Below are 22,755 nucleotides of genomic sequence, written 5' to 3'. Positions count from 1 at the left end.
GCTCTGCTCCTGCTAGTGACAATGCTGGCTCCACCTCCTGCTGGGCGTCTGAGGACCCAGCCCTGCTCAGTGAATAGGCCAGGTGCCTCTGCCTGGCTACACCCACAACAGACCCAGGATGTTGGTAAATTCCCCTGCATGGACAAAGGGATCAAAGCCAAAAAGGGGTATAAGAGAAGGACCCCTGAACCAAGAATTGAGATCACTTCTGACAAGGAAACCTGAACCAAGGACAAGAAGCCTGCTGATCCAAGGACTTGCCTACCCCTTCTGCCAGTGTGCTGTTTGCTGGGGGGAATCCTGCAGTGCTTCTTTATTTTTGCCAAGGAACCAGGAGAGAGGAACTGAGTGTGTACTCTCAAGCTTTGCTAAAGAAAATCTCCATGGGCTGGAAGAGTGCCAGCCTCCTGTTGAAGTCACAGGGCTAAAGGACTTCATCTGCTAAAAAGTGCTTGTTGCTGGAACTTGAGAATCCAGCACCTCTGAAAGAAACCAGCAATCTCGACGCTGACGGACGTCGCCGAATCCAGCTCGACATCGTGAGTAACGGCTCCAGTGTCCCGCTTCCTCGACGCCGGCCGCCGGGCCCGATCGACGCCAGCAGCAACGCCAGTGAGTAGTGAGTTTGGCTCCAGCTCCAAGTGACCTCGTGTCTGCACCGCTGCTGATCACATCGACTTCGAGCCCTCTCGACGCCGTGAGCGCTGCTTACTCTTGCAACATCATCATCGACATCGACGACGATGCCGTATCCTGCTTCGCCTCGTGAGCGCTGCTCCTGCCTGACATCTGTCGACGCCGCTGCTGGTCGCCCAGACTCCGAGGCCGGATCGACGCCGAAGGCACGACGCCGGACATCTCGACGCCGCTGATCATCGTGTGCTTTGCTTTTCCAAAGTACTGTGTTGTGGGGGTCTGTGCGACTCCGGGCTCGACGTAGCGCTCCTCGCGGTCGACGCCGAACCCTTTGGATTAACTTTGCCTCGACGTCGTGTGACTCCCGTGTGGGTTACATTGTTGCCAAGAACTGTGTTTTAAAGAAGAAGAGTTGCTTTTGATACTAAAGACTTTTGTGCTAAGAAGAAACTACACTTGAACTATTATTTTTCCTTCCAAGAGTATTTATTAAGATTGTGGTATATTTTTGTCGTTATTTGGTCTTGTGCTAAGCCTTATATAAAAATCCTTATTTTTATAATACTACTGTGTCGTCTCCATTTGTAGTGTATTCACTTTAATACTGTATGTGGTCATAAATGCTTAACGCACTGCCTCTGAGATAAGCCTGTCTGCTTTGCCAAGCTACCAAGGGGGTGAGCAGGGGTTATCTAAGTGTGTGATCCCCTTGCCCTGACTAGAAAAGGTGTGTCCCTATTTGTCAGAAGTGCATACCTCTGCCAACTAGAGACAGCCGGTTCTAACAGCGGTCAGCTGCTGTTTGCGCACCGGCACTGGCAGAAAGGTCAGGAATCCACGGTATCTTGTTGAAATGGCACATTCCTGCCCTTTTCTTTTGATGTAGGTCAGCACAGCTAGAAGGCTTGCAGTGCTGCCCTTTTCCAAAATATTGTCATAATGTCCATGAGCCTTCCATTTATGTTATGTTTAACCATAGATGAGCCAGAATACTACCCTTTGGCATGCAGACAGTGCCACAGAGAGCTGGGGCAAAACAGCCTGCACTGCATGACATGCCCTAGTTACCCACATTGCCCCTTGTTGCAGCTTACCCTGTTGCTGTTTTGGTTAATCATAGCCAGCACTGTCCTGTCCCGCAACTCCTGCCACTGACTCCTCCGAGATGACAGCTGACACCCGCTCCTCCATGATATTCAGTCCACCTGGGGCGCTGGACTGCCCCCTGTGGTCTGCATGGCTGCCTTTAAATTAGTTGCCGATTTGTCCTTTGTCTTGCAATCATGCCAGCACTTTTTGCAGTCACCCTCTGAAGTCTTGACTTCAGCAACACTGTTCACCTTGTCCACAATAGTATTCCATGGCCATTGTCCTCCCAATTACATTTTGGAGTTGGCAATGAGCTGGTGTTGGTGCTCTGTCATCTCCGTGATCAAGATCTGATTCTCCTCTTCACTAAACTTGCACTTTCTCTTCCCCTAGGACCCTGGCTGGTCATCCTAACTGATACTGGGGTTGTTGTCCTGGGCTTTGCTCACTGCTTGCTGCTCCATTGCTGCTTTTAGGTAAGTGTGCCATTTACTTTCACAAAGTGGCACTTTACAAAACAAAAATTCCCCGCTAGGCACACAAAAGGGATGCTTGGATGGCTAGCATCTATTTTCTAGACATTAATATGCCGAACTTCACTTTTGGAGCCTTAGTCTCAAATTTCCTAACAACATGATTGCACACAAAACAGCATCAGTTTTTATGATGCCGGTTTCGTCCTAGCAGCATGGTGCGCCATATTTGTAATTACGATGCAAACATGGCGTGAAATCAGTTGAACTGCAGCAGTAATTTTTGGGGCGCACTATTGCGACAAAACAGCGGTGCACCAGTTCTTCTAAATATACTCCTTTGTCTTCCTTGTTATTACATCAATGCAGACATGGCATTTCGACATTGTCAAAATTATAGCGTGACACATTAAAAAGGAGTCTTAACTACACTTTGACGTTTTATATGCAGACTTTCTGAATAGGCCTATAACCCATTCGCTCAAAAAAATGACCATTTATAATTATTTAAGTGGCTGGGTATCCTGGTGCCTTTAAAAAGCTAATACAATTGAATATATAATTAAAAATGTGTTGTAGCATGCACCATTTTGCCATTGCTTCCTACATTTTGTTCGAGGGAGGTACCCCCCCCCCCCCCCACACTCTCCCCCCCCTCCACCCCTCATGTAGTGGATAGGATCTGTCGCTGCAATGTCCTACTACTGAACCTACAGGGTCTAGTCTGATAAAATTGACTTCGGCCGCTTCAGGTTCTCAGTCTCTGTCCCTGTTCTCGATGTAACAACCGCTGTATTGGGGCAGGTTTGCACGATAGCAAGTTTAATACAACATATTGTTTCTATTAATTCCCCCCTGAGACAAGCAAGTATCAGTGAGGTTTGTGAAGATGGTTAAGAATTAGGGCGAGGGTTTAAAGATATTTATTTGTTTGTGTGTAGGGATGGGCTATCTGCTCATTTTTAATGGAGATAGTATTGACATAAATGGCTTGCTAACGTGATTGTACGAGGAAGTTAACGCTGAAACTCCCAAGCGTAGAACACTGTTATATTTGACATGTTCTTGCTTTTGTCCTTTCTGCCTGCGATTATTTATGTGTGTCAATGTCTTCCCACTCCGTTGAACAGCTTTGTAGCATTTTATGAATTCCAGGAAGCATTGATTTGACATCCACCAAACAAAACCCTTATTTTTCAATGGTGGTGGTTGATTTCTCACGAAGCATTCAGAAGCCTCTTGATATTTAGAGCATAAGCAAATAAAAGCTAATTATCTGTGAAAGTGTCAGTCATAAAAATAGAATTACTAATGAACATCATGTTTCTATTTAAGAATCGGATTATATGGTCTTTCGGGGCATGCTTTGTCCCGAGTGGGGCACCGTACCGCCGTATCTTCCGCATAAGACAGTGCAAAGAGTTTCCGATGAGTGTGCTGCTTCAAAGGCTCCCAAGTAAGGTTTCCTATGACATTTTTATGAGTACAAGCAAATAAATTATGAATGGAAAAAAGATTTAACTTGCACAGGAACGAAGGTTGCACAGTGTTTGTGATGGTTATAGTCGCTTTTACAATACTTTATGGCACCTCTGAGATTTGTTTACAGAGGCATCATAAAATATACAATGGAAACATGCTGCAATGCAATCTACGGAAGCAATCACCTGTGCCTCGTTACACAGAGTCACTGATAAGACCGTCAGAAGAGACAAAACACAAAGGTTGTTCACCTCAGATTAAACTCTGACAGAAAAACGCATGAGAGCTGTAGTTGGCACACCTGCAACAAATGGAAACAAGCATTGGCATAGCCAATAGGTCTCGCCTTTGGGACCTTAACAGTGTTTAGCCATGCAACAGTTGATGTTGTTGAACCAAGGATATTGTTCTGGATAACTAAACACTTATAATTATGTATTATAATACAGTGTATATTAATACACTGTATCTACAGTCCCGGCTGACCGTGGCCTGTAGTCATGCACACATGGAGTTTGCTCCACTGCGATAATAAACTGCAGTTTGATCTTTGCACTATACTAATTCATGTGTTAATGTGCACTGATTAGTACATTTACACTACCGGGTTAATGAGCCACATTTATTTTCGCTGCCATGGTGAACTTACATGAAATGTGAGTTCCCCTTTGGTTTCCAGCAATGACACCAACACACGCCACATCCACTACACTCACTGCTTCTGAAGATGGTGCACGTCACCCTCCGGTAGGCCTTGTCCCGCTCCGTTCTCTCCTCTGCATCTTTAAACACCTCCTCTGCTTCTGAGGTCAGGCGTCTGAGGATGGGCAATATGTGACTGATTGTTGAATCTGGTCAAGTTAGAATAGATACAGAAGACGTGTGGTTGGGGTATGGCTTTACCTAAAGCCAGATAGAAGGGGGTTGTATAAGGCGTAGAGTGGTTGTGTGTGAACTGTGTGAGGGTGTTGATGTCAAGTCCTTCAAATGTACTTCTGATGGCACTAGCAGAGAAAGGGCACTGGTGCATGTCTGCCCACCTGAAGGATGTAGCACCAGGGTAGGCCACTCTCTATCCAGATCATATAACACAAAGGGGCGCCATTCTCTGCGTGTGACATGTCCCTTGCCTATGACATCACACACTTGTTCAGCTCTCTTCCTTTGACTTCCCACAAAGATGTCTTTCTCTTCTCTGTCTATCACATCACACGCATGCATCCCATTCTTTGTCGTGACGCCACACGTCCACTTCCTACCGCACCTCATACGTGAAGTGACAATAAAACAGACCGGCTCAAGCCTAGAGTGCCGTCATAAGGACGTACGTGGGCCTACAATGTGCAGAACTTACATTCGGGGTAGAGGAGTCTTTAAACTAAAACCAGGTTTAATCCGGATTGTATCTTATTTTTTTTAAAAACTTTACTTCTCACATTTTTTATGGCATACCTGGGATGATCTATTGTTGTCGCGTTCAGAACCATCACATTGTTGTCAGGCACTACGTAGAGAATCACACAACGTTTAAAAGGACACTGGTAACTTCAAAAACATGCCCTGGGCCCCATTCATTATTTTTGTATTTTCTAAACACTTATCTACACACCATCACATGATTAGATTGAACAATTTGTATAGTGCACACTACAGAGACAAATCTGTCTCTCGGCCCCTGAAACAACAGGAATGTTTAGAACTAAACGCAGTGGTGTCACAAGGATGAAAGGCCAGGTTGACACTGCCGAGATTTGAACTTGCCATATGCAGGATAAACACAGGTCTTTGCCGAAGCAGCTGAACTGTCCATGCGGTCTGCCATTCCAAGTAAGCATGCCATCCTAGATGTACTCTTTTAAAATGTGACTTGGAAATTTGCAGGGTATTTCATGATTAGTTCAGGCTACAGTCACCTTTAGATGCAACCTGACCGTATATCAATGCAACACACTGGGGAAACAACACACAAAATTTAGAATTGGGCTTTGGATTGGCCCTTTCCAACCACTGGATTGTTACGGTGCAGTGCCAGACGCGCAACGCCCACAGGGCTCTATTGCTGTAGAGTGTAGATCATATGGACAATTTCTTTGTTTAAATGACAGACATTTGTTATGCTCGTTGTATCGACCTTGAAAGGATAAACAGCTGAGTCGAACCTGTGAAAATGAACTCCGTAATGGAAGGATCGATCAACGGAGCCACCAAAGCTGACTACTGACTGCCTTTCTCGCCCTGCTTGCATCGGGTTATGTCGCCTGTTGTGACCTCAAGGAGTAGGACAATAATAAAGGGTTATGGGTGCCACAATAAAACGCTTCTGTGCTATGAATCCTGATGCATTAACATATAACTACTAAATCCTGTCCTGTACACTGGTGGTCAAATGTTTGATCAACTCTGTGTTACATAAAGAGATCTTACACCTTGCACAGGTATGGGAGGGAAGGGCCTGGGCCCTTGTCAGAGGGCTAACAGTGTGCACTGCCAATTGACATTACGGTCAATGACTGGACCCACACAACTACTAACACCACTCTGCTTGTTACAAGTGTGGCGATTTTGACTGTTCAAAACCCCCAAAACCGATAAGAATGGCTAGGGTGACAGGCATTAGTAGTTTCAATGCATATCAAATTATTAAACAAATTCAAGTCAGTTTCAATGAATATTAAATGTGGACATTCTCATCAGCAGTGTTGGGTCGTGTACTCTATACACCGGCACTTAATTATCAACACCATGTCAGCTGCCAGTTTGTGTGCTGTTTGTATAAGCTTAGAGTTGTGAAGTACCAGTTAATACATTTAATATTAATTGAATCAGGATTACCATTTTATATTAGAAACATGTATTGCACACTTGGTCCAGGCAAAAGGTTTTCCTTTATAGAGCACACTAGCATGGAACAGAGCCTTTTGCGAATTACCAATTCACTTTTACCAGCTAATCAGCACATCTCAATCATTAAGAACAGCCCGCTGGTGTTGACCTTTGGCTGTTCAGCAAGAGGGGAGGAATAGGCTGTTGTGTTTTATCTAGGACCCCGATCAATATCATGACCTTATGCCCCTATACGGCTATAATCAATACATATCCCTATAATGGCATAATATTCAAAGCCATATTGTAGCAAGTCGCCTCTGCAGTCCATGACAGTCCATGACACAGCAGAAGTCACTTCCTTAGATTCCTAGATAGCACATCAAGTTCTTTCGACATACCAAACCTCCAGCAACCTGGGAAAGCCCCGCTTGCTTTGTTTTGATTTGTAATAGAACTCCTAACGAGCACTGTAAGAACGACCAGTTCTTAGTGACATCTTTATTGACGTCTTATGTCCAAAAACTTACGTCAAATGCGGCACCTTTCAGGTATAAATAATACCGACGTTGCCTTAAGCAAACACGCTGGTGGTGAATACTGGAGCAGAACAGCTGTCCCCTTGCAGAAAGCCCAGCAGATGCGAGAAGCCCACGGACGCTGCCCCTCCTCCTTGACGCGCTGAGAAAGACGCTGTCTTTTTTCCCGCCGAGAAAATCCAGCTCCGGCGTTTCCAGCCTACCCTTGCGGGTGACTGGAATATCGAGTCCTGAGAGGAGAAAACAGACCTCCTACATTCTATTCCAGAGGTACGGTGCTGACTAAACCCTTAGAGAGAATTCTTGGAGCAAACCCTTGGCAAAACTAAACCTGCTACTTACTTACTCCCTCCCACGTATTAGGCTTAGGTCAGGTACATTGGGGTAGGCGTAGTTAGAAGCACCAGTTGAGTATGTTAGCCAAATGTATATATGAATGTATATATTTTATTCATTTTAACCATCTTATGGCTAAGAAACCATATCCATGCTTTTACAATATTATTTCGTGATACTCCTTTTACTGTACGCACTTTTTATAATAACAAGTCTTGCAATTGTGGCAATTCATTTCTCTTGCATGAGAAGGAAGACTGCTCAATAAATAATATCTTTTATTGAAAACGCCCGTCTCTCTATTCTCTGCATACTGGTGAAAGTAATTCTGCACAACTGACTGAGTGAAATAGCTGTCTATTGTTTCACACAACTCTAGAGATTGACTCTTAATCTGAGGAGCAAAGTTGTCATGTTAATGCGGTTGTTGGAAAACTGAATCCCTTCTTGTCTGAGCCAAAGAAGCTGATCACTTCCTATTCAGTCAAGAAACTTTCCAGTGACCTCTGAGCTAGCTGGTACAACCCCAAATAAGTCTAACATAGTCAGTAGAGACCTAGGAGACTGCACTCCTACGTCTACACTGCTGTTTATGTTATTCCAATGCGCAGGGCCTATAGGGAAAATAGTAACTACACTACATGGCGCCCAACGTTTGGTAAGGCGATAAAACTAACGCAAGACGTTAGAGTAACTCAGTCGTGCTTTTTCACACAGACCCTTTCTCCCGTAAAATACTCCAATAGATGTCTGGAGTGGGTGAAAGGTTAAAATCCGCCGGAACTTAGTAGGAAGAGATTCCTATGTAGAGTTTCTGGTTTATTCAACGTTGACGGATACAGTGTTCCAAAATATTGTGCACCTAATCTTTGTCTCCTTGGAGACCTACTCTGCAAAACTTTCATTTATACAATGTCAGTAGAAAACAACGGGACCGCTGATGTCAAAGTAAATGCGACTCAGCGGGAATCCGATAAAACAGGAATTTATCCACCGGGTGCAAATATCATCCCGGCAAACATAAGAAAAACTATAACGTTAAAACTTATAGAAAACGGACTGACCTCACGAGGTGGTACCGTCATTTTCGTGATAGAGGCACACGAATATCGGCAGACCGAGGTATTCTATTCATGGATAAACCTTCCAGCGGCAAACGCTACAACACACGAATTTCACTATTACAACATAGAGGAACCACCGGATGAGTACGCTCCTTTTGAGGAGATTGAAATCCATTAAAATACCAAGAGCACCTTCTCTGGTTTAAAGGCGCCCTAAAACACAATGATCACATTACCAGGCTCGGTCCACTAGGTAGACCAGGAGCAACGTGGCCGGTTCTAGCCAGCTACACACCACATCCGGACATTGAAAAAATGTCAAAAGAAGAACTTTTAGCACAGCTAAAATTACTGATTAAAATACATAGACAGTTAGTCCAATATGTAATGCGGACTGCAACAGTCCAAACAGCTGCTAATATTCCACAGCTGACCCCTCATCAGGGGAACACAAATAAAATCACACCACAGAACATACAATCATGTCTTGGAAAAACACCCATAAAACGGGAACAAATCCCTTTCTGGTTAGCACAGAAAATTACTCAAATAGAGGCGGTATTCCCAAATACTACTCCTATTGAAAAACACAGAATTCTGACCATCTGCCTTCCAATGGGGGTCGCACCACACGTGGAGGACTGTGACACTTGGGGTACAGTCTTTGCTTCCATTTACACAAAAACACATGGTGTTCCGAACCTGCTTTAACTCTTAGTATGAAATTACTGAAAGACTTCAAGCAGGTCTCGGCTATATTACTAGCCAACATAAAAGGAGAAGCAGCATCTGTGGCAATCCGCCAGAAATTGAAAGAAACAGATATAACAGATCAACCAATTGAGCTCGCCAGAATCGTAGAAAAATGCTATGAGGAACTAGGTAGAGATAGTTTAGGTGGGAAACCAGTAAAACCCCAACTACTCGAAAATCCTGAAAAATTATTTATTAAAAATAATCAAAATACTCCAAAGAAAAATTGGGATGGAAATAAACAGTCCACTCCCAAGGAAAAAGGTTTCCAGCCCAGAGGAAGGTCTCCTCGACGGAGGGAAAGAACTCCGACTCGAGAACACCAGTCTTCCCAGAGGGAACACTCTGAAAAAAGATACAACCTTAGAAATATGGTTAGGGATAACTTGAAAAAGCCTGATAGATATCAAAGTATTGATACACGTCCCTCTCGATCTTTTTCGCAGAAATCGGAAAGAAGAGGATGGTAAGACCCAGGAGAGCACACCAAGTCCAAAGACAAGGAACCTGCTCAAAGTAAAAAGTTACAATTTCCAAGAAAGAAAGTAGCCAGTATTAGAGTAATCGAACATGCCGAGAATACTGAGGACACAGCTGAAAAACGGAGAGCGGGCACAGACAATGCTAGACAGTGCAGCAGAAATCAGCATAGCTCGCAAGATCCTGATGAGTCACCTGGAGACAGTGGACACGAATGAATACATTCAAGTAGAAACTGCAGACACCAGAGTTAGCGAACCTCATAAGATATACGAAATAACACTGCATATAGAGGGAGATAAGACTAGGAAAATAAGGGGTCTATTTTGGGATAATCTCTCAAAAGGCTATGACATCCTGTTAGCTGAAAAAGATTGGCCCCCAGAGTTTGTCAGGGAGTGCCCTCATGGTGAAGAAATGATTATGCCTGCCTTCTCAAATCACATTCCAATACACACTAAATATGTATATGCAAGGAAATGGGCAGTAGCCCAGGCACCAGCATTATATAAAAATCATGTAGGATGGGATGAGGACTCTCCTCCTCACAAAATCCAGTTAAAATGTCAACCTACTGCACAAAGGCAGTACCCTATTAAGCAAGAAGCTAAAAAACAGGTCAGGGAGATTTTAGATCAACTTGAATACCAAGGGGTGATTGAAACATGCACCTCTCAAATGAACAATCCTTTGTTTCCTGTCTCCAAACCAGACGATTCATATAATCTAGTCCTAGATTACAGACACCTTAACTCGTGTTGCAAAACCTTTGCGGTACAGAACTCGCACAGTGCGGCACTGATGAATAACATAATTCGGAAAAAATACAAAACAACATTAGACATATCTAATGGGTTCTTTTGTCAAAATATTGCACCAGAAAGCAGGTACTTGACCGCTTTCTCAATAATGGGGTCACAGAAAAATTTCTGTAGGCTCCCACAGGGGTTCAAGAATAGCCCGGGATTATTTTCAGCCAGAGTAACAGAGTTACTACAAATATATGATGATGAGGCGTTATCTTATGTCGATGACATCTATCTCACAGACGACGACTTGGAGACTCACTTGAAAAGGGTGTACACCATAATACTTGGGTTCGCAGCAGAGGGTTACAAATTCAACTTTAAAAAGTCTCGAATTGCCCATCTAACAGTACTATTTTTAGGTTACGAATTATCAAGTGAAGGAAAAAGCCTGGCGGACAACTTCTTAGAGAAGTACGCTGTACTCCAAGCACCGAAAACGCTGAAGAACTTACAATCGATTCTAGGCTTCCTGAATTTCGGAAGAACTTACATACTAAACTACGCAGAGAGGATTAAACCTCTCGACTAATTAATTAAACCTGATTTTAAACCAATCAACTGGACTCAAAAACACACAGAAATTTTGAGATCACTGCAAACAGACATATTAGCAAAAACTAAATTAGAAACACGTGACAGTATACGCAATCTTGTAATCCGAGTCATTTCAGGAAGATGCGGATTCACGTACCTGACCTCTAATGAGGGAGAAACGGTACCAATAGCTTACAAATCACATTTGTACACAAAAGCTGAAATAAAATTCAGTTCAACTGAAAAAATTCTAACTGCAGTTCAGACTGCTGTAGCAAAAGAAAGGGCCCTAGCACAAGGTAAACGGATAATAATTGTTACACCTATATCTGCTTTAGAAGCAGTAACTAAAGCGAGCATTCCAAATGCTAAAGCTCTGCATCCGAGATGGATCCAATGGGTTAATTATCTTGCTGCAACAGACGTAGTGTATGAATTTGATCCTAACTTAAAGACACAGGAATTTTTACAATATGAATATGAATGTCCTCTGCCACTTGAAATCATGCCTCTAGAACAATACAGATGTATCATATATACAGACGGATCGGCACAACCCGCAGTTGGGGGTAAACAAGCTTACAGTGCTGCGTGCGCGATTCTTAAAGGTCGTTGGCACAAAGGGAAATTTAGACCACTAGTCACTAAGACTCAATCTCTAGGAGATTGTACAGCTCAGCGAGCTGAATTACTAGCATTTAAGATGGCGCTTGAAAATACTGATCGCGAATTTCCCACACTTATAGTGTGCGATTCATATTAATGCGTCCAATCTTATAATGAATACTTGAAGAATTGGGTTGAAAACGGATTCAAAGATGCAAAAGGTGGCACAATCAAGCATAAAATGCTTTGGGAACAAATAGTTCTTTTACAGAAGGAACTACAAAAGACTTACACACACTCTGAGTCATCAACGTGATGGTGTTCACGTTGCGGGGAATTCATTGGCTGATGAAACCACAAAGGCAGCTGTGCAAACGACTTCTGTAGCTGCTATCACCCGGTCAAAAACAAAAATAGACAGCGATATACTACAAGCTGTCAGTGCGTCAGTAAAAGATAATAAAGAAACACTCCCAAGAGGCTTTCCAGAAAAGTACTCATATTTAACAGATACGAATAATGTTCCTTTTGCTCGAATCCCTGGAGTGGGGGATAGGGTAATTCCAAACATGGAACACAGGTTAGGACTAATAATAGCGGCACGCGAAGGGCTTGCTTCTGCACACGCTGGCGTTTCCGCAACAATAACATTACTTAAACAGAGACATTGGTGGCCTCGTATGAGAATACAAACTAAGAAATATGTACTAGAATGCGAAATATGCCAAAAAATGAAAGTATCAACAGTGAAACGACCAGCGCAGACACCCCTTCTCATCTCAGACAAAGCATTAGCATGTGTTTACCTGGACCACTGTGGTCCCTTACAAAGGGATGGCAACTATAAATATATCATGGTCGCAGTGGATTCCTGTACAAGATTCATATGGATGTGCCCTAGCGCTCGGCTGACGCCAAAACTGTTATAAAAGATCTGCGAGTCTTTATCGGCACATACGCAATTGCCATGCTTCATTCTGACCAGTGTCCTGCTTTTAGCTCTCAAGCTTATAAGGAGGCCATGACCAGCATGGGCATTTGATTGCGATTCTCTTGTCCATTCCATCCTGAGGGAAACAGTGTAGTGGAAAGAAAAAACCGAGACATAAAACAATCTATAACAGCAAAGGTATTAGGTTTGGGTGATGGGTGTGTCAAACATTTAACAAGTGTCCAACGTAGTCTTAATAATTTGCCAAGAAATTCTCTAAAAGGTTTCAGCCCGTACGAACTATTGTTCGGAACTAGAATGTATGTTCAGGACCTTGATAGTCAGGCTTCAGTGGTAACAGATGAAAATAAAGACTTTGACATCAAAGATCGTTTGGCTGTTTTACAGGACTTAAATGAAACAAGAAAATCCTTAAGCAACATAAAGCTAAAGCAACTGCCATCTACCACTGAAGACACACCACCTGTCCCAGCAAGATCTGTCTGGATTCCAAAGATTGGGGATCTGGTCAGGGAAAAAAATAGCGGTGAAGAAGGAATTTGGGCCTTCTTACAGAAAAGCAGTACCTGTCTTAAGTATCAACGGAACAAGATCAGTAGTACTACCGCCCCTTGTTGGTAAAAGGAGAACCTAGTTGTATCAATCGACCTGGTAAAACCGCAATCATGTGGCCTATAATAAATAGCAGGCCCAGTGGACTCCCAAGAAGTAACAGAATACCCAAATTTGCAACAATCCAAGAGGTTCAAACTGAAAGACTAATCACATTTGATAAACCTGCAGTGAACAAAGAAGGACTATGCAACAAAGCCATGGAACTCGTGCCTCTTGGAACTCAGATTGAATCAGTTAATCGTGAAACACCAGTCTACAATGATGTGGCATCAGAATGTGCTAATGAAAAGCAAATGGAAAATACTATTCCAACAATCGACAGAACTGCCTCTGGCTACTTCATCAATTTCGATAACTTTTCAGAAGATCAAAGCGACCCTGAAGTAACGGCAGAAATAAAGACTTTTAAAGAAAAAGCAACAGAACTCTTTCATCAACTCAAGGAAACTTATCTTATTTCTCCATGGTTAGAGTTTTGGTTTGGGCTAGGTGTATTTTTCCTCCTGCTTTGGCTAATCATGGTACTTTGTTTGGGAAAATTCATTGAGGGAAAATACAGTTCAATGGACACAGCAAGTCAGAACATCAACTTAGTTCTGAAACCACACAGATCATCCCACGTCAAGAAAAGAAAACTATCATCAGTGAATGTCACAGCCATTCCAATACCCGGCGGGGTAGTTTGGGACAAGACTGACTAAGAAATATATGGCCCGGTCGAGATCTTGAAATATCCTCACCAGTTCAAGGTTTCATTAAGTGACTTTGTAAAACCAAGTACATTCTCTGATGATTGGGATTTTGAAAGTATAAATAATATGACGTCGGATTTAGTGTTGTCAGCAAAATTTACAGAACATGATTACTTGCAAGGTTCATCTAATTATGAACAGATGTACTGTTTTTCACATTACGCAGACCACTTTTTGCATAAATCTGCTCAACCTAGAAATGTTTTTAAATATAACCAATGGGAACATTGTGCTACGCCACCCAAAAGCAGTTCAAAAACGTTTTATGAGAAATTCCAATACTTCTCAGGGTTTAACACAAGTAATGCTGAAACATTTTATTATAAACTGTTGGATAAGACAGGGATAAAAACCATGCTGACAAATACTAAATTGATATATTCAGAAGCATTTTATGAAAAGATTATTACATTTGGTTTTGATTTCTGGAAAAACAACATTGAAACAAAAACAATCTGGGGTACAAAAGATTGGCAGGTACAAGGCCTAGAAGCATTATTTCGAGCCTGCATGATCCCGAAACAAATAATGTTATTAAATGACACAATTCACAAAACAACCTGTCTTGGCCTAGCTAAGATTAAGGACTTAAACAAACTGTCTATTCCAAAACCAATACCTGATAATGCTACCACAGATATTGAAATAGACGTATCCCAAATTTTACATCAAAACAGAACACATCCTGATTGGAAAAAATGGTTAATCTGGCCAACAGACACTAATTACTGTCAAGATAGATTCCTGAACAAAACACAGGGGTTAACATTGACCAGACCAGACCCTAGATACTCCCAGAGACAACATCAAGGGATAGTAACAACATACAGTGTAGTGAAACTGTGCCTTGAATGGCTAGAAACATCCACACTGGCAGAAATTAAGCTACACTTATCTTAACTTAAAGATGGTGCTGACTTGTGTGATTTCATTATGGGACCACGCAAACAGCGTCAAAAACGTTTCATAGCAGCAAGTGTATATGCGGCATACAACGAGGCATGGAAAGTAAAGCAAATTGAAACAGCAGAAAAAATACGAGAAATTGATCGTATTAATTTGGAAAAATCACTTTCTGTTGTGGACAATGGGTTAATGACTCTGTCCTCCAGAATATATTCACTGGACAGTATTGTATCATCTGCCATCGATATAATAGATAAAGACTTGCTAATGTTACAACATGGCCAGTCCCAATTACGTTCTACTGTACAGCTAGGCTGGACGTTGCAAAATCTTAGTTCGGGCTATGTGCCATGGCGTCTAATCAACACAACGTCATTGTTTTCCATCTTTAACCTTACTGATAAACAAATCAGTTTGGCACAGAAAGGAGCAGACTATACAATCCTGAGCATCGAAAAACTTGAGAGATTACCATTGACAATGTCAGAAAGACCTGTCATTGAATGGATAATACACGGGATTATCACAATTCCGATAACAACTTTCCGATTTAAACATTCCCTTGAGTATATACCGGCAGGCCAGTATGAAAAGTTGGGTAAAGGGTACATTAAGTCATCATGGAAATGACCATATACACACACATGCTACAGTGACAACAACAAAAATTTATTTCTTAGTGGTGAAAATTGCAAACATTCACTAAGCGGTATACTTTTGTGCCAGGGTATTAATTTACATGGGGCCTGTGAAGGGACTTCTAACAACCTTTCATGCCACCAACATGTCACACCTGCAATGCAGATAGAGCCCTTCTTTAGGCAGCTTTCTAACGGGAGTTACATTCTAATAACGGATCACAGCTGTTGTGGCTTGGTGCCAGGGAAAGCATATCTCGTAAGCGTGACTTCCATGGTCACTTGCTGTATGCAGGCATTGTTTCCAAACGGCCCTGGAGACTTCGAGACTCCGATTTGGCCTCCTTTGAAAATCTCTTCTATACGAATTGATACTTTAAACAGAATGAAGTCTGCGCTTTTGCAGACAACAGTGCCCATCACGTCATCAAAAGAGACGTATGATCTCCAAGTTGCAAGGACAACATCGGAGATACATGAACTTTTATCAACAAATTGCCCCGTGCATTTCACAAAAATGCTCTGCCAAATGCTAAATATGTCGGATGCTGTAGGTATCTCGAATGTATTTAAGACGATTTTTTCGGGACTGCTAACACCATTCAAAGCATTTCTAGGCATTATTCCAAATTTTGACCATTCGGTCTTTGGCGGCCTACCACTACTTTTGGGACTCGTAGCAGGCATTTTATTTTTGACCCTTCTGCTCCGATATGGCAAGCCAAAACACAGACATGACTCCGGCAAGGATGGAAGAAATGATCCTAGCAATGCGCTACCGGGACCGCATAACTAAGGTCCTTGGATTGGCCGGGCTGAGAGATCTGAACATGACCTGGTTTCTTTCATTCAGACCTATATGGCAGACCTACATCTTACCTGTGCTTCGATGTATGCTATGCGTAGAAGAATGCGTGTTAGACACCTGTCGCACTACCAACAGCAGTACCAATGGATATCGATACTTTGCTAAGTCCTGTAACGGCTCACGCATCGTGTTGTCCCCAGCGGCTACCAATCCTGATGACGGCACTCGTTGAGACCCTGAGCTACGACTAGGTGGCGGCAGTGAAGCGAGAAATGGAAGCAGCATCACCGGTACGACCTTCTGTGAGCATTGCTGATCCAAACATCGATGATAGCAATCATTCTCACAACTGCCAGGTTACTGCTAGGCATGGGCGGAAAATCCGTTCCGCTCGCGGATTTTGCGGATTTTCGGGAAATCCGCAATCCGCGAGATTCGCGAATCTCCCGCAAAATCCGCAAATCCGCGAGCAGCGGATTTTGCTCGCACTGCTCGCACTGTTCGCGTGAGTTCGCGTGAGTTCGCGCCCCGCGAATAAGTGCAAAATTGCAGAAATACGATCTTAGCAAAACTGAAAGTAACTACTTACCAGGTTCAAAAGTTCAGGCTCATCATTAGTAGCCATTTCCTGTAGTGCTTCCTGAGGGGCCCCTCCAGAGTTCAGTTGCCAGTTGAAACTATTATGTGACCCTGCTCTGAACCTCAGAATAGTTACACATATGCCACAAAGGTCCTGAATTACAGCTAAGGGAGACAAGCAGGAGCCAGGCTGGAAGTTAAAATCCATTAATCAGCCCCTAATTCATTATTGTCAGTTGGGGCAGGGCAGGTGTTGTAACTAATTTTGCAACAATGAAAGCACTTAGCAAGTGCAAAAGATCACTAATCAGGGCGCACTAAGGAAGCAGGTGCCAGCTAAAAAAATATTCTGTGACACATTAATCAGCCCCAAATTAATTCAGGTCACTTGAGGCAGGGAAGGTGTGCTTTGCTTTGCCGAAAATAATGTACACTGGACAACCAGAGGGTGTGGTGATGAAACAGAGGGTGGCATGGGTGGGCCAGAGGGTGGCATGAGTAGTCAGAGAGTGGCAGTGGTGACAGAGAGTGGCAGTGATGAAGAAGAGTGTCCCAAACAGGCTGGACACGTAGAAACAACAAGTTCGCGAAACTTGCGACCCGACAGGTAAGTTTGCAATTTGCGAAAGTGTACAAAACCCTCGCGAACTGGCAGAAACACGGGCGAACACAAAAAAAAAAAAAAAATCCGCAAATTCGCGGGAATTAGCGGATTTTGCGGATTGCAAATCCGCAAAATTCGCGAACGCGAGATCCGCAAAATTCGCTCATGCTTAGTTACTGCACTATCGAACCTGGTCGAACTGTCACCTGAATATGTAGACCTATTCTTTGCGAGCCTGTCTGATATTTTGTTCTCCCCTGAACAAAAACAATAACTTTTGGAAAAAGAATCCGGCTCACAGCGTTCCCATGAACTCTGAATTCGGCCTTCAGTTTTGATAAACATAAACTCATGAAAAGCATTTGGAACTCTATTTTCCCGCTCCCCATGAAAAAAAATATATATATTTACCTTTTTTTCTGGCACAAAAACTTTTTGCTTAAAGTAGAACTATTCATAAAGAACAGAGCTTCTATTTTTATTAAATCTAGAGACAATATATTACCACGGCTTCTAGCACATTTTACAGCAATTGCATTTATATGTGATGGAATAGTCTCGCCCTTCTTTTCTGTATTAAGAGACATTTCATGTGTAATTTTTCGCAAAATCGTTCAAACAGATTACATATGCAATAATTTTTGAATGATTACTATGCTTAAAAACGTACAGTACCGATCATCATTTTCATGTATTTCATATACACCATTTCAAATGCAAAATGTATTTTGGGGTGGGTCGGAATACACGCGCATCCTATTGCTTTAGTTTTTAGTAATTTGATGGACATAAATTCATGGAGTGGGTGTTGTGTTTTATCTAGGACCCCGATCAATATCATGACCTTATGCCCCTATACGGCTATAATCAATACATATCCCTATAATGGCATAATATTCAAAGCCATATTTTAGCAAGTCGCCTCTGCAGTCCATGACAGTCCATGACACAGCAGAAGTCACTTCCTTAGATTCCTAGATAGCACACCGAGTTCTTTTGACATACCAAACCTCCAGCAACCTGGGAAAGCCCCGCTTGCTTTGTTTTGATTTGTAATAGAACTCCTAACGAGCACTGTAAGAACGACCAGTTCTTAGTGACATCTTTATTGACGTCTTATGTCCAAAAACTTACGTCAAACTTGGCACCTTTCAGGTATAAATAATACCGACGTTGCCTTAAGCAAACACCCTAGTGGTGAATACTGGAGCAGAACAGGTGTCCCCTTGCAGAAAGCCCAGCAGATGCGAGAAGCCCACGGACGCTGCCCTTCCTCCTTGACGCGCTGAGAAAGACGCAGTTTTTTCTCCTGCCGAGAAAATCCAGCTCCAGTGTTTCCAGCCTACCCTTGCGGGTGACTGGTATATCGAGTCCTGAGAGGAGAAACCCGAACTCCTACATTATATTACAGAGGTACGGTGCTGACTAAACCCTTAGAGAGAATTCTTGAAGCAAACCCTTGGCAAAACTAAACCTGCTACTTACTTACTCCCTCCCACGTATTAGGCTTAGGTCAGGTACATTGGGGTAGGCGTAGTTAGAAGCACCAGTTGAGTACGTTAGCCAAATGTATATATGAATGTATATATTTTATTCATTTTAACCATCTTATGGCTAAGAAAGAATATCCATGCTTTTACAGTATTATTTCGTGATACTCCTTTTACTGTACGCACTTTTTATAATAACATGTCTTGCAATTGTGGCAATTCATTTCTCTTGCATGAGAAGGAAGACTGCTCATTAAATAATATCTTTTATTGAAAATGCCCATCTCTCTATTCTCTGCATACTGGTGAAAGTAATTCTGCACAACTGACTGAGTGAAATAGCTGTCTATTGTTTCACACGACTCTAGAGATTGACTCTTATTCTGAGGAGCAAAGTTGTCATGTTAATGCGGTTGTTGGAAAACTAAATCCCTTCTTGTCTGAGCCAAAGAAGCTGATCACTTCCTATTCAGTCAAGAAAGTTTCCAGGGACCTCTGAGCTAGCTGGTACAAACCCAATGAAGTCTAACATAGTCAGTAGAGACCTAGGATACCGCACTCCTACGTCTACACTGCTGTTTATGTTATTCCAATGCGCAGGGCCTATAGGGAAAATAGGAACTACACTACAAGGCCATATGCACCCAAAGGATAAGCAGAGCCCTATGTCTGTAGCGTTATAAGCAGTAATGTTAGGTAGTTCAGAACAGCAGGACTATGTGACACTGCCCTTGAGAAGTTGGCTTCCTTTCCCAAAGAGTGGACTCCATCAGTTTCTCTTCTGCCTTCTCGCTCTACGGTGTACCTCAGGGATCTTTCTTACCCTCCCCCCAATTTTTTAACCTCTACATTTGCCCTCTAATACACTCCCTTCCGAAGCAAATTTTGAAAACATTCAATTATGCCAATGATATGCAGCTGATTCTCACCATTGACAACACCGTGAAATCTAAGGCATTTTTTCAAAACACCATGTTTTATATCCAGGACTTAATTAATTTTCACAAGCTGAAGTTAAACTCAGAAAAAACTGAAGTGGTGGTAACCAAAGATAATTTGATCCAATGGAATTCCTCCTTTTGGCCCTCCGAATTAGGTCCCCCCATGCCTAAGAGAACTCTGAAAAGCCTTTAGATTCTCCTAGACGAGGATTTAATCCTCAAACAACAGATTAGAATTTGGGCAGATTTTCCCCTTGTCTCTACGTCCTATCTTCCTCCTACCCCTTTACCCTATCCCCTTACCCTTCCTTGCTCCATCCACCTTGTCCCCTATGTTCTTTAAATGCTTTTCTGGATACTTATCTAACTTTTAACTGATGTAAATTGCAACTTTATTGTTCCTCATGTAAAGCACTCTGATTCCTCTGGGTCTAGCCAGCGCTATACAAAACTCATTAATTAAATATGTTCCCATTTAGTACTCTTTCTCTCTTTGTCTACTTCCCTAGCTTCTATCCCCTCTCTCCTGAATCTCTCCCCTTGCCTGCTACTTTGCCTAGCCCCCTGTCCTTTGTGCCCTTTGACTAAGTACTCCGTCTCCCCTTGTTGGGGAAAGATCCAATATTTATACTCTGGAGTCTCAGCGCACCCGCTGAGAGAGTCCACTGCGCCAAGGGAGCCACTCACAGTTAAGGTTTGGTATGGCACCCCTTGCCAAAGCACTCCCTTTCCCCTTTTTGGGGAAGGATCCAGTATGTAGGCCTTGGAGTCTCAGAGACCCCTCTGAGAGAGTCCACTGCGTAAAGGGAGCCTCTAACCACAGAGCTAGGGAAGTGATACCACTTCCCTGGGATCACAGCTTACTGGACTTTGGACATTGCTTTGACTCGTCTACCGGTTTGTATCCCCGTCACCATTCCCCTCCTCTTCCCATGCTGTGTCTCTCTCCCTCCCGTCCTCTTTCCCGCCTTCATTATCTGTCTACTTCCCCTGCTCCTACCCCCTCCCCTGAATCTCTCCACTTGCCTGCTTTTCCCCTTACCTATTTATGCTTATTGTTTATCTCAACCTTACAAGTAACTATGTTGCCATGCTCTAAGAACTGTGTAACCTTTGTAAGTATGTAACCTGTAACTATGATCTGATACTCATGTAAAGCACTCTGATACCTCCGGGTCTAGCCAGCGCTATATGAAACATTTAAAATAAATAAATATAGTATCCTCTTCCACTTCCAACTCCAGAGAATAAGAAAAATCAAGAGATATTTTACGGAGGAGGCAAGCATTCAAATTCATACTGCCCTCAAGATATCGCATATTTACTAAGCCAGCGCCCTCTATTTGAGACTCCACACTGGTTTAAGCTACAGGTTGCAGCTAGTGTAAAATTAGGCAGCCCGGCTGGTCTTCTTTCAGCCACGATATTGTCACACTAATCCTATTTTTTTCAGAGTTTTATACAGCGCGAACTTGATCAAAAAGTATCAGGTATCAGACCGCTTTACATGAGCACCAGTAGTGTTACGGATGGACACATTCACTTATTTTGTTAGGCACAGGTGATTAAATGATTTGGCCAGAATCACAGGATGTTGAGTGTCCCTTGACGAGACTCGAACACGGTTCCCCAGCTTCAAGGTCGGCCTCTCTAGCTGTCAGGCCTCTTATGAAAAAGCTTGATGGCTCCCAGTGTCCCAGAGGACCATCTTTACAACTGCCTGCACTATTTACAAGGGTCTTCATGGCAACATTCCTGCTTTTGTATCTTCCACAATGCAGGACTACACTCCCACTCACCATCTTAGATTGGCTCACCTCAACTTACTCAATGTGCCATGAAGCAAAAGAAAAAAATTAGGAGAAACCAGTTTTTCTATATTAGCATCCCTCATATGGAAAACTCTTGCCTAGGAGATCAGATCAGCATCCAACTATGGGAACTTTTAAAAACCTGGCTGTTCTGTCAAGCCTTTGTCTAATCCAGACGCTAGCTGCTCCGTCTGCTACCAGCGCCAAGAGACCGTATGATGAATATGCACTTTACAAGAGTTCTATAACATACCAGTACTCATGGAACCTGTAGAATCCACACAGAGGAACATGTCTATAATGTACACATCTTTGTGAATTGTGCACTGCTCAGGTAGTGCATTGGCTGCAGTTCCTGAAACAGTACGGACATTTGTAGGCACCAGCAAACAGGCCACAATCAACGTGCTGCTTCACCAATAGTTGCACGTTTCTGGGATTTTATCCCATTATTAGGCTGTTTGAGTCACCTTGAAAATACACAGGATGACTATCACCATGCTAAAACGCTTATCCTCTGCCTCAAATAGATAATATGTGTGTTGATTCTGGCCTTCCTTTTTGAAGGGTCTACCCTAGATATTTTGTGCCTTCTATTGCTGAACCAGCTTTGTTACCTCAGGACTCTGTGCACATTTCCCCTGCTAACGAGAGGTAAACTGCTTGCACTCTCTCCCTAAAACATGGTACAATTGGCATGTACCTGATTGGTACATGTCATGTACTTGTAGGTCCCTAATTAATGATACTACATGTACCAAGCACCTGTAAAGTAAATGCTACTAGCGGGCAGCAGCGCTCATTGTGTCACCCACTAAAGTAGCCTTTTCAAAAAATGTCTTATGTCTGCCACTGCAGCATGTAGTGAAGTTTTAAACTGCTATTTCGACCTGGTGAATATACCTTTTATGCAGGCTCAAACCATCCTCTTAATATATTTATAAATCACTTCTGAGGTAGGCCCTAAAGCCTCATAGGGCAGGTTGCATTATTGTATAATGTAGGACATGTGTACTTACATTTTACTGGCAGTAA

This window comes from Lissotriton vulgaris, chromosome 1_1, assembly GCF_964263255.1.
Source record: "Lissotriton vulgaris chromosome 1_1, aLisVul1.2, whole genome shotgun sequence".
NCBI classification, from domain to species: domain Eukaryota; kingdom Metazoa; phylum Chordata; class Amphibia; order Caudata; family Salamandridae; genus Lissotriton; species Lissotriton vulgaris.
This window is presented reverse-complemented; position numbering follows the sequence as displayed.